The sequence below is a fragment of the Amphiura filiformis genome, unplaced genomic scaffold, assembly GCF_039555335.1.
Source record: "Amphiura filiformis unplaced genomic scaffold, Afil_fr2py scaffold_128, whole genome shotgun sequence".
Lineage (NCBI taxonomy): Eukaryota > Metazoa > Echinodermata > Ophiuroidea > Amphilepidida > Amphiuridae > Amphiura > Amphiura filiformis.
This window is the reverse complement of record NW_027305592.1, coordinates 182,151-195,948: the sequence shown is the minus strand read 5'-3', so window position 1 is coordinate 195,948 and position 13,798 is coordinate 182,151. Positions and strand designations below refer to the sequence as shown.

General features: G+C 37.4%; 1 long non-coding RNA gene across 1 annotated transcript; it reads right to left on the bottom strand.

The window, feature by feature from the left end:
* Positions 1 to 210: 210 nt before the first annotated feature.
* LOC140145074 (uncharacterized) lies at positions 211 to 11,540 on the bottom strand. Its single transcript, XR_011857980.1, has 3 exons — positions 10,860 to 11,540; positions 10,027 to 10,190; positions 211 to 405 (listed from the first exon to the last, which is right to left on the bottom strand). It is a non-coding gene; the product is annotated as an uncharacterized lncRNA (long non-coding RNA).
* Positions 11,541 to 13,798: the final 2,258 nt, after the last annotated feature.

Genomic DNA, 13,798 nt, shown 5'->3' with positions numbered 1-13,798 from the left:
AAATAACAATATGGAAGTGGAAGATGCGAGAATTTTCCAGACTCGACGATGCTACCCTATTATACAAACTAACATTATGTCTTGGTATTTAAATTCGAAATATCAGATTTTCGAGCTGGAGGAAGAATGAGATAATTTTCGAGACTCATCGACCATACTCTACTAAATAAAAATTAAATTCTCGATATTTTTACCTGTCTTGTACTATCCTATATACCAATGGTTCCAACCAGCCTTCAGTCACTTCACAGTGAGAGTCAATTATCACTAAAATTTCGCCCGTCGCTTTCGCCATTCCCAGATTTCTTGCTTTCACCAAACCAATTCGCGTTTCCATTTGAAATAGTTTAATGTCGAAGTTCAGCTTCCTAGCATAGTCATTCAGCTTTGATGGTAGAAGAATCGCTTTAATAGATAAAACCATAACATAATAAATATTATTCCGTGTATAGTTCTAGTCTATCAAGATTGACATAAAACTGACACAGGTTCGGTCCATGAATGCGAGTTCGATTGGCTCATGGGTCAATAATAGAGAGTTTACGAAATACAGTTCAGCTAAGCGTTTAGATGATTATAGAAGATTGTGTCAAACCACTCTGTCATCAAAGCCTCTAGAAGTCGATGTGAACGCGAAAATCTATAGTAAGCAGTAAATTATGAACAAAAATACGTCAATTTAAGAATGATAGTTATGTATTGTGTAGTTACCCGAGTGTAGTTAAAAGACTAATAATTAGAAATCAAATTGGTTTGGGTAAAAAACCACCACATTTTGTTGAAAATTAGTGATTGAATTAGTTAAATATTTCTTTGTTCCAAACGTCAAACTTGGTATATACTTTTGTGTGTGATCATACAATCGCGTTCTGTGAAAACTTCAATGGCAAAGGGAATAAGTTCCCGTATAAATGGCATGTTGTTCACTTGACGACCAGTGTAGCGTACTTCTGGAAGAGTATATCTGGTGCATATTATTTTTAGATATAATATGTCTTTGGTTGCCCCTGGTAAGTCCCCGCGTTCAATACGCGGATGATACCTTTTTATTTCGCACAATTAACAATGATTCTGATATTGAAATTCTTCAGAATGATCATACTACACTTCACTGGTGGTCAGAGAAAAATGCTCTCCAACTAAATCCCCAAAAGTGTCAGGTTATATGTATTACCCGTCGTAAAAATAAGCCTTCTCCAATTTATCTTGTGTCAAATACTAAGCTTTCTCAAGCTAACAGTCTTCGTCTTCTTGGGGTTCAGATTTCTTCTGACCTCACATGGAATGTGCATGTATCTTATGTAACCAAAAGTGCAATAGATTGTTATGTTTTCTTAGAACTGTGGTTGGAAATCAAAATCAAAATATCCTCCTTACGCTGTATCGTTCCCTTGTTTTACCTATTATTGATTTCTGTTCCCCTGTTTGGTTTGTTTATCGCAAAAATCACATATTCAACGTCATGCCACCAGGTTCATATTGGGTCAACGTCGGGGGGGATCAATCATATGGGGAGCGTCTTAAACAACTCAACATCATGGATCTTAGCAACATAAGGAAATATTTGTCTATATGTTTTGCCTGTACTATTGTCACCTATTAAATTTTAATGCTTTTGGTTTCAGCAATTGGTCTGTAAACACACGTCACTCAGAAAACTTAGTTTTTAATCATAATATCACACCCAAAACTGACAGTTTCAAATTTACCATTGCTGTAAATTTCCCTCGCCTGTAGGCTGGTTTGCCAAATTCTGTAAAGGACCATTTTATCTTGTACATGGGCACAAAGTCTTTTAAAAACATTTGAAAACTTATTTAGTAAATAATAGTACTGAAGAGCAGGACTCTTAAATTTTTGTTGTCTCGGTTTTCTGCTCAGTGACCTACTTTATCCGTCTTCATGGCCTATGTTGGTCTGGTGGGTGCGAGTGGGGTGTTGATGGGTGGGTTCAGGTGGGCCGGGGAGGAGGGGGGGGGGGGCGATTACCTCTGCGTCGTCTCGGCGCGCCGATGAATTAATATAGTGTAGCCATATCTCTGGTTCACACCGTCATCATCCCTATATCATCGTGTTAAACATGCCGTCATAGTACGATGAATCCTCACGTTTTTCAACAACTACGCATGGTGATTTTGTTCGAGATAGGCCGTGCGACTCAGGCTAAGCATACAATTTGAGATTTTGAGAGCCTGCCACACTGTTTCTATTCTATGTTTTACGATTTTCGCATGATCAATATATGGCTGGCCGTAACCGCCACAACGTGGAGCTGCTACGCGTAGCTTACTTTTCGCTTCGCGGAGCTAAATTGTTAGATCTTTTCATTACGCGGAGCCAGTGGATGCATCCTCGTTCCAGAGAGAAAACTCTTGCCAAAATTAATGTTTACTATGGGGATTTTAAATGAATCGATTGTAAATAAACCACGACCAGTTGTACAGGATCAATACCATTGTTTGATTAGTGTATAGTCAATGTTACCTTGCATGCATGTGTCATGTGTGTGGCGTGTTTGTTTGTCTACTGTGTAAGGCCAGGATCACTGACACCCACGGTACTGATACTGTCATACTATCACGGTGATCATATTGTTGAATGTTGTTGACTTTAAAATAATCATGATGCAGTCATGTCTACAGTAGAATTCACCACGACCTTTGAAGGACTTAAACCCCATTAAAAGCTATTAAACCAAGATAACACTCAATGAAAACAGCTCAACTATGTTACATCAGATCTTCTCTTGTTAAATACACACTGCACTTGTGTCTGTTTTACCTGTGCAATGAGCAATGAGCTGGTATTATAGTTTCAGTTGGGTGAACGATTATAAAGCGAACGCAAGGTAACAATACTGTGGGCTTTTTGTTTACGAAATGAGACAATAGCCTGCTTATTGTTAACCAGCGTTCTTGAAAATGAGAAGCTTAATGACTTAACACGGTTTAGAAATAATTTCTTCATATTTTTTGGTGTTATCTGTCGTTTACATATCCTTCCTAAAACACTAAAGTACCAATATTTCCAAACACCTAAATTAGCTAAAAATTTAGGACATGTTACAAAACTATATTTTCTAGAATTTCAGAGAATACTTTAAATATTGGCCTGTTATTTTTTACACAGTGACGTCAACTAGGCAATGGCCTATACTTCTAACATACACTATTTGTAGAGGTCACGCGTCAATGGTGAGCGCACTGAGTATTGTGTATAGGAAAACGGACATTAACTACAGTATGTATGGCCTAGTACTAGTATATAAAGTAAATCCGAACTGGTTTGCAGTTTGCTGAAGGTCGAATTCCGCAGGGACACCGCGCAAGTTATACAAATTAGCTCCCGGCGATACACTGCAGATCGCAGAACTGTGTGCATAGTTTACCACCACTCTGCCTAGCTATATAGTTATGTACAATACTGTATGAGTTTCTTATGAGTGCATGTCCATCTTAATAATAAGTCAGTTCGTACTTTTCATAAACTACTTTTTGAATCATAACTTTCGTGACCGAGGATATCTTGCAACTACGTGACGCTCGTCTGGCAAATTCTTAATGAATAAATTCGCTTCACGTAATGAGTAAGTCGTACTTAATTGGTCAGTTTTACCTCCGAGTAATGAAAAACTCTAACATGATCATGATTGGTCAATTTGGCTCCACGGAGCAAAAAGTCAGCTACGCGTAGCAGCTACTGGAAATTAAATACACTAATTAGTGAGGACCGGTATTTCCGCAGGGACACCGCGCAAGTTATACAAATTAGCTCCCGGCGATACACTGCAGATCGCAGAACTGTGTGCATAGTTTACCACCACTCTGCCTGTGTGCATAGTTTGAGTGCATGTCCATCTTAATAATAAGTCAGTTCGTACTTTTCATAAACTACTTTTTGAATCATAACTTTCGTGACCGAGGATATCTTGCAACTACGTAACGCTCGTCTGGCAAATTCTTAATGAATAAATTCGCTTCACGTAATGAGTAAGTCGTACTTAATTGGTCAGTTTTACCTCCGAGTAATGAAAAACTCTAACATGATCATGATTGGTCAATTTGGCTCCACGGAGCAAAAAAGTCAGCTACGCGTAGCAGCTACTGGAAATTAAATACACTAATTAGTGAGGACCGGTATTTTGCTGTGGATATGTTTAACTGCAATTTGAGGGTAAAAAATTTGAAATCCTGTGTAAAAACTGTGATCATATTCAACTCTTTGAGAAAATAATAATATAAAGGAATGCATGTAAAATCCAGCTGCAATACAATGTACATCATTGACACACTATCACTCTCTTTATCTACGGCAATAATAGAATATCGATTTCAATCGAATTGAATACGTTGCTCAGTTTTGAGTTTGTAGTTGACTACTAAACGACCTAAGCGATCGATTGCTAGCCAATCAGATAGAATTCCTTTTATTGCGTTCGGTGAAATACCACTCGCCCGTCGCTCACCAACGGAGTATTAAATTTATATTTATCGTATAGAACGTCGACACTGTGTGGTTGCGAATTCGCGAGCAGTTATGTGCATCGAGTTCGCAACATCTTGCCATCTCCTTGCTCTGCGGTTTGCCATTCATTACTCAGAACCTTTATATTAATGTTTATTGTAGTATTTACTTGAGTTTACTCACCGTGAGTAAAAAAAATTAAAAACAAATTATATTCGGCATAAATAAACGTATAGCAGGCTTTCGTTTGCACATGAATAAGAAGCCAGTGTGGTCTGGTCAAACATGCTAACTCTAGAGCCCTGTTAAATAGCAGATACATGGCCTACTGCAAAATTTGGAAACAGCAGCCAAGATTTTGTTTTTGGAATGGATTATGAACAGTATTAACAATAATGTGGCGACTCAGTGGATTATTATACATCCATGGCCAAGTGATAGGATTACCAGGCCCATAAATGCGGGCATCCTTACTAGTAAACCACGGCCATGTTCACGACCCATTTTACTGGTTGGAAAACCCCGGGTAAGTTACGACATAATCCCGGGTCTCGCCCGGATAAAGTCCCAGCCCAATTTCTCGGGGTTTTGGCCGATGTCAATTCTTATACCAGTCCCGGCTAACACCTCCGCTCCGCATTTAGTGGTATCATAACAAATACCGGGTCACATGATATCAATTCCGGATCATCCCCGGGTCGCCAGGGCCGAGGATGCATTTGATATGTGCATAATGTATGAAGAAAGTACAGATCGATGTTTTAAATACAATTATTACAAATTCAGCGCATCATATCAGCATATAATAACTGTAACCTCTACTGAGTAATTTATTTAGATCCTAATTTCAAAAAGCATATCATTAATATTAACATGATTAATACCAAATTAGGGAATTTGCATTGTTTCATTTAATAATAGCTCGCGATATCGTTGGCAAGTTCCGCAGACAAATTATCAATTTTGCGTCCTCCATGGAGAGAAATCACATCAAACATGGCTATGCATCAAGTGAGTGTGATTACAATAGGCCTATCTGAATATTGAAACATTCACTTACTTTCATGATCACAATGGTAAAGTATGCACATAATTTTAAAATGTGTGAAAATGTTGGGTTTGCAGCAGAGATCGAGTTAATGTTATCAAGTAAACATTGGCCTCGTTCATCAACGCACTCATGAACACAAATTGAAAATTGTTAGGGTATAGAGTGTATGCAATAAACCAACCGGAACGGTATAACAATTGAAATGGCAGCCATGCTGGTGGACAGTTCTAAAGCTGTGTTCACACATGCACTTATTACCGGTAATATTTTATCTAGACTTATGTCCGATCGAATTAATTATTTCCGCTAATCCCTTAGCGCGTCCCGGCAATAGCGCTATACCAGAGTCTATACGCTGGCGAAGTTACGTAATAATCGGATTAACTACCATAGCAATAGGTGAATAATGCTGATTACTTGCACCTGTAAGATAAGTATCTTTGAAAACAGACGATGGTGGACTACATTATTCATTGTGGCAACAGCCAATATCGTAAACAAAACAGACAATATGACGGCAACACTGCCTGGACATTGGACGCCCCGCGCTGAGTTGTGTTTTTAGCTCTATTGGCCCCGTTACAGAAAAAAAATGCACAAAATATATTTCTCAGTGAATGTATAAATTTTCACATAAAAATAAATATTTTGGATTCAAAATAAATGTGAAGAAAAAAAAATTATAGCCGGGAGTGAGCGGGACTCGATCTCGGGACCCTATGCACCATTAGACCAAGCGAACCGCGATACACAACGGAGGAAATTTTAGGTATATATCATAAACATACCGTGCGTTATTCATACAAAACATTCAAAAAACAGTACTTACAATGAGGTTCACTGGCGAACCTCAACGGATTTAGACTGATAAAATAGTGCTTAATAACATACGTACAGTTTTGGAATAATTTGAGACATTTTTGTGTTTACGTGTAAAACCAATGACAACGTCAAAATTCAGCCAATCTTGGCCGGCCCCCTCTGTTTGAAAAGACCAGTATTGTATTCAATCTATGATTGCAGACATACACAGGTGATGAATGTAACCTGCTTGTAGTACAGCGCGATATGTTCAAAATTGTTTCCACCTATTGCTATGGTAATTATTCCGATTAATTACGTTACTTCGCCAGCGTATGTCCGACGTGTTATGTCCGATAGGCCTATTAAATCCCTTCTTTCTACATGAGCACCATCAGAAAATGTAACCCAATTTTAATTTTTTTTTTCACTGAAAATTCACTTCCGATAAACGCCCCTCTTTAGAAAAAATTACAGACAATGCGGTGAGTATGTCATGTAAGAAAAATGCAAATTCAAAAGTTCCCAAATTCAGACCAATTTTGTATTTATGTAGGTTCTATTATTATTATTATTATTATTATTATTATTATTATTATTATTATTATTATTTTAGTTTTACAAAGTAGTCCCGTTTTTCAGTAGACTTAGCTCTATATCGCATTTTATACATGTAGGCCCTACATGGTGGACATCTTTGTAAAAATGAAAAAAAACCCAAAAAAACAATGACTCCCATCATTATGCTATTCTTTTTTTCGTGGGGGGGGTCCCAAATTTACAAAAAGTCGGCTTCAATAAAATTGCGACCTCCCCTATTTCGGTAGCAAATATTTTATGACCCCCACCCCACCGTTTGCATCCCCAAAAAACCAGGCATTATTGGAGGGGGTAAAGTTTGAGAGAGCGAGAGGGAGGTAAGAATATGGAGAAGAGAGGGGAGGGGAAAAAGGTGGGGGGAGAGATCGAGTTGAAAATGAGGAGAAAAATAACCAAAATATGGTGTTTCATCCTTTGCGTTGTGAAATGGAAATATGGAAGTGACAAAGCTAAAGTAAACTTTAATAGTAGAGTCTTTATTAAATAATATAGTGTTATGGTTACTTAAATGACCTAGGCCAAAATCATTTATTAATGAGTGCAATATGGCTATCAATCAAATCCTTATATACAATACATGTATTACAATAATTACTTAAATTTACTACAAAGATTTCTTTATGCTATGGTTACTTAGCTAAGCCTTGAGATCTATATTGGCTTTCTGATGCGATTCCTTTGACAATCTCAGTTCTTCGGAAAATGTCAACTATCCGGAAATGTCAAAGATCTTGTATACTGCAGTTTCTGTTCCACGTCCGGAAGACTATGCTCTCACTATCCTAGCTGCTGTGCTACTGTTTTCCAAATGGTATTCTATGTTGACCGAAAGCTCTTCTCTCGGAGATCTCTTGAGCAAGCTTTCTACTCCACTTGACAGACAGATAACACACTATTTAAGTCCAGCAAAATGTCACAGTTCGTTGATGGATAGTCGACAAAATCGAGCTCTATTGGTTTCTACTACCGCCTTTGGCGTGTTTTATTCTCTCCAACACACGTACGTACAAGAACCACGAAAAGTTCACACAGTAATGGTAACTTTATACCAATACTGGCTAACATAGTTTTTTTACACAGAGTTCCCTCTTTTAACTGTAGTGTGCTGTCCCAATCATTTCCAATCCAGGCTGTATATATCACTTCTTACCATTCAGTCTCTACGCAGGACAACCATTTCATTTGTTATGCAAGGCTCACTCAGTCACGATCGATTTTGGTGTTGAAATGAGCAAAATTTTCTCGGCCAAATGAAAAGCAATAATTTTCATTTTTTCAGTAAATGTCAGGAAAAACTAATGCTTGATACTGTTTTTTTCTCAAATCCTAGTGTTAAACTTAGGCGTGAAATTCAGTAATTTAGTGTAAGATTTTCGATTTTGATACGCTTCAACTCTGCTCGCGAGCTTTTCTTTTTTGATCAACCTTTTAGTTTTCAAAGTAATATAGTTCGCTAAAGAAGGATTTTCCCAACTTTCTAACGTACATCACAGTGAGCGATATATCATAGTTTTGTCAGGATTTCCGTTTTGATTCCACCATTTTTTACTGCCGGCTGAAATTTTTCAAAATCCACGCGTGAAATCTTAGGCTAATACTAGCATTGTGGATCGATATCTCTGGGTGCCCGGCCTGGCTACAGTGTTGCTAGAACTTCAATATAGCAAAGAAGTTCCCAGCATGATGAAGATCTTTCATCACGTGAGTGATTAATTATTTGATTTCATCATCACCGTGATCATCGGACCAATGTGTTGAAATTTGCTTCTCCTCAAAACAGCTTTGCCCAACATTTGGTAAAAACAAATCAACAATCTTACATGCAATTGGGCAATATTTTAAACAAAACTTTCATTTACAAAACATAAATATTACGCTGTATGTTTTATCAAGCAAACTGTTTCGAACACACTTTCAAATAACCTTCGTAACATCCCCAGTGTATCGATCGACTTTTAACGCGACTATGCATTTCTAAAGAATCGGTTGTCCAGCGTTCTAACTGCATTCTGTAAAATGCCCCACAAACATCCCATTTTGTAGTAATTGACTAAATATCGACGTCACAGCGTACATTTAAGGGATCTAAAATGAGCGTTTATTGCGTTTCGACAGTATTTTTTGTGGGACATGAGAGCACCTCAGACCTATCGAATTGCATTCTGAATACGAAGCATGTCTTTCTGATATCAAATAATTTATATTTTTTGAAAATCACGATATAATACAAATTTTATGACAAATTATACAAATTTGATATTTTTCAAATTTTTGATATATAACAGTACTCGAAGTAAATTATATAAATCTAATGACATATTCTTAAAGCGTATGTAGCAGGGAGGAAAAGCCGACGGTCAATTGAAAATTTTGATATTTCATATTGACGATATGGATTTTTTTCCCCAAAAGACCTAATTTTTGTTGGTGTTTTGGGAAAAAATCCATATCTTCAATACGAAAGGTCAAAATTTTCAATTGATCGTCGGCTTTTCATCCCACCTACATACACTTTAAGTATAAATCATCAGATTTATAAAGTTTACTTCAAGTACTGTTAAATATCAAAAATATCAATTTTAATGATTTGCCATAAAAATGTGTATTAAATTGCGAATTTCAAAAAGCAAAATTATTTGATATCAGAATGACATTCTTCGTATTCAGAATGCAATTCGATATGTCCTACGTGCTCTAATGTCCCACAATAAATACTGTCCAAACGTTCATACCCCACCCCTTAAATCAATGTAACCCAAGATTTGAAAGTTGCATTAATTGTATTGATTTTGTATTCAGTATAATGGAAGGAAATCGTGTAATGATATCTGAGTGTTTTTGTATTTTATAAAAGTGCAACTCTCAAATCTGGACCTCACTACATTAAATTGACCAGTGTTTTATTGTTTTCTGGGCTAACGTATCAAATGAGGTGTCAAAATGCGCAGAAATAAATTCTACTTAAAATTCCAACGCAGTTTACAGATTTGTAATACAATAGTCCCTTTTTGAATAATGCCATTATTTAAGGGGGGGGGGGGTAGTTACATTTTTTGAGTTATTTATTCGATTTTTGACTCAATGAAATATTTTGTGTTTGGAACCCACACCTTCATCACTAGCATCGTTGACAAGGACAATTTCCTGCATGCACGGTGGTGAACGGTTGATGATGCTGTGAACTGTCCTCCAAAGAGTACTCCAAGGTTCGTTATGGAATATTATTACAACCGATGTTTTAGGCAGGATCTTGGGGTACTTCAATGATGTACATCTGTGGAACATAATATAGGCTTGGACTTAGTACAGTCTGTGTCAAAAAAACCTCACATGTTACATTCCAGTGGATGCTCGAACGAGTGCGATATGACATGACTCCTAATTCAAACCCCTCTATATGCTACCAGATATATTCCAGCTTTTGCCAAAGATGTATGCCAAAGAATAGAATGGATTACAGTGGTCAAAACTGACCTGAAATTTATTTATATATACATATATTACAAGGGCATTTCGTGATCCACAGCATCATCCCTTCCCCCAACTTTTCTTTAAAAAGTTGAGAATTAAACTAACTAACTAACTAACTAACTAACTAACTAAACAAATAAATAAATAAATAAATAGTAAGAAGTTATAGTGAAACCATCACTAGATAAAGTGCTCAACTATAAAATATAGGAGCGAAATATATTATTATTAGTGAAATTACCACATCGTAATACAAATTTGTTTCGTATGGATGGTTTCACCCATCCACACTCGTCAGTTGCAATGTGTAAAATGACAAAGAATATGTCTTGAGTTTTGATGCGCGCGCAAGAGGAATTAACGCAACCGCGTATCTTAAAGTTGCGCAACACAATACGCGTCTTAAGTGCGTATCCATGTCTGGGCCTACTTATTGCTAAACATGCTAAAAGAGCGACTTATTTATAGTTACACAGTAAATGTTTTTTTCTATGCCTGCAGCCACTTGCTAGTTCGTTTCTGTGGTTCAAGGTTGATGGCGAAAGTCACGTAACGTCTATGGCAAGCCAAGGGGGCCAAAAGCGTGGAACAGCTACGCGTAGCTTCTTTCTCGTTACGAGCAGCTGTTTGACCAATCAAAATAGTCAAATTTAATCACGTGGTTGGGTCGTTAGCTGCGCGTAGTATAGTTATAGGTATCCTCTTTCACAATTATTATCTTGTAATTAATTTACGGAATTAGCATAGATAACGAACTGGTAAAGGAGGCCAAATCACAGCACGTGTCAAGAGAACATGTTGCTAATGCCTGGCTAAAATGACACAAAGCATATTTATTTAGTGTTTCCAAGTTTACACCGTGTTTAATATAATAGCAAGTAACTTTATACTCGGGCTGTATTAGCGGTGCAGGGGATATGAAGGTCAAACAACAACTACTAGGCCTACTGATGTAAAGCGCTGTGTAAAGATATTGCAGGGAAAGCGATATCACATGCCACTGTGTAAATATGGAGAGAGTAAAATGGGTCATCATTTTTTTCGGAACGGGGGGGGGTTCCTAAATTTACAAAAAGTCGGCGTCAATAAATTGCGGCCGTCACTATTTCGGCATCAAAATGTTATGACCCTCGACTCCCACCACCGATACACCTTACCCCCTAGACAGGCTCAAATTGTATTCAAATCACTCTCTTTCAATACAATAAACACACTATCTGTAGTCATCTTGTGACTCCCTACATTTTGTGATTATCAATTTATGACCCCCCTCCCCTTATTTTTCTTTCCAAAAAGTATGACCCCCTATATTTGAGATCCCCTTCCGAAGAAAATGATAGCCCCCTAAATATAGAACAATCATCATTCTGTTCAGATATTACTTTAATAGCACCTATACCATTTTTTGCTGATATACTACAGATATTTTCATTTACAAAAATTAACAACGTAATATTTGTGAGAGAGGATGTTTACATCAGCTCCACGTGTTTAAAACCGCGAATCTGATTGGTTAATAAGCTGCACGTAACGAGAAAGAAGCTGCGCGTAGCTAGTCCCACGTTCTGAGCCGCTTAGCTTGCCATAAACGTCCTATTCAAAGACATCATGTTACTGGCTAGAAGATTAAACCCACTCGATTCAAATAGTTTCTGGTACTCGTCGTGGTGGGGTGCCATATCAATTATGACTGGTCTTCCCATATCCCCGAGACCTGGCACATATGGGAGCTGCGAAGCTAAAAAAAAGGCAAATTAAAGCACAATATATTAGAACGTATTTTCATAATTATATCAGAAGCTCTGAAGGGACATGACGAGTTGACGACTTGACGAGATGACGACATAAATGATGACATAAGCGACAACATAATTTCGAGATGATGAGATAAATTACAACATAAGTGACAACATAATTTCGAGATGATGAGATAATTTCGAGATGACGACATAATTTCGAGATGATGAGATAAATGACAACATAAGTGACGACATAAATTTCGAGATGATGAGATAATTTTGAGATGACGACATAATTTCGAGATGACGAGATAAATGACGACATAATTGACAACATAATTTCGAGATGACGAGATAAATGACGACATAAGTGACAACATAATTTCGAGATGATGAGATAAATTACAACATGATTATAGGCGTGAGGAAACAATTTGGTATAGTGTTGCACCCTCTATAGCATGTATTTAACGTGTAAGTCATAATATTAAATATCATCAACATCAATACACTGTGCTCTAATTATACTACTCTACTGGATATAATTTTTTTTTTCATATTAACAAACACTGAAAAAATATACTCATATTTATCATTAATATGCACTTTCAAATAGAGTGCAATAAAAAAAATGACAGAAATAAAAAAAATAACAATGACTCCCATCATCATGCTATTTTTTTATTCTTGGGAGGGGGTCCCAAATTTACAAAAAGTCAATAAAATTGCGACCTCCCCTATTTCGTCAGCAAAGATTTTATGATCCCCCACCGTTTGCACCCCCCAAACAGGCATCAGTCTTTTGGAATAAAATAAACACACTATCTGTAGTCATGTTGTGTTGTGACTCCCTACATTTTGGTCATCAAATATATTTTATGACACCCCCTATTTTTTCTTTCCGTATATTTGGGACCCCCTAATCATCTTATAAAATCCAACTACATGCCTTTCTGTTATCATGCTTATGGCTTAATAAATGTCATCTCCATCTACTTCCAGGGCCATACTGCCCCCCCCCCCCCCTGAGCCCTCTGGAGGGTTTATATTTGCTCCCCCCCCCCTAGAAATTCGTGTAGGTCATCTCAATAAGGATGGTCAATTGCTCCTGCGCCTGAACTTTTTACCCGATCATGGAGGGTGCGATGGAGAGTTTTCAGTGCCTTTATCTTAGCATGTATCTGCTCCCCCGACCGTATGGGGCACAGTGTCATCGCCCCGATATCTTCATGGCAGAAATCGCCAAGGTAGATTGAATCCTCCGCCACGTATGGCCATTATACATATCGACCTGATTAATAGTTCAGTCGCATAATAGACTGAAGGACATCTGACTAAGGCTACTGACAATAGCCCCCTGATTAGCTCGGTGACTAACCTCGCTGTGTGTCAGTCAAGCATGGTATGCCATAGGTCCTATACTTTTAGACAACCTTCACAATTGGCCTATACACTGCGCTATATAATTCGGCACATATAAATCAGAATTATTGCGGAATTATTGTCAGTTTTTGACTCAAGACGCAAGCTACTGTCTCAAAGCGCACGCTAACGACTATCATATCTGTTCAAAATATATATTCATGTGCAAGGAACCACATCTGGTTTCTTTATACGAAATCATTTACGGGAGATATTCATCATTTTCTACACCGGTATCCAAAGATTTTCT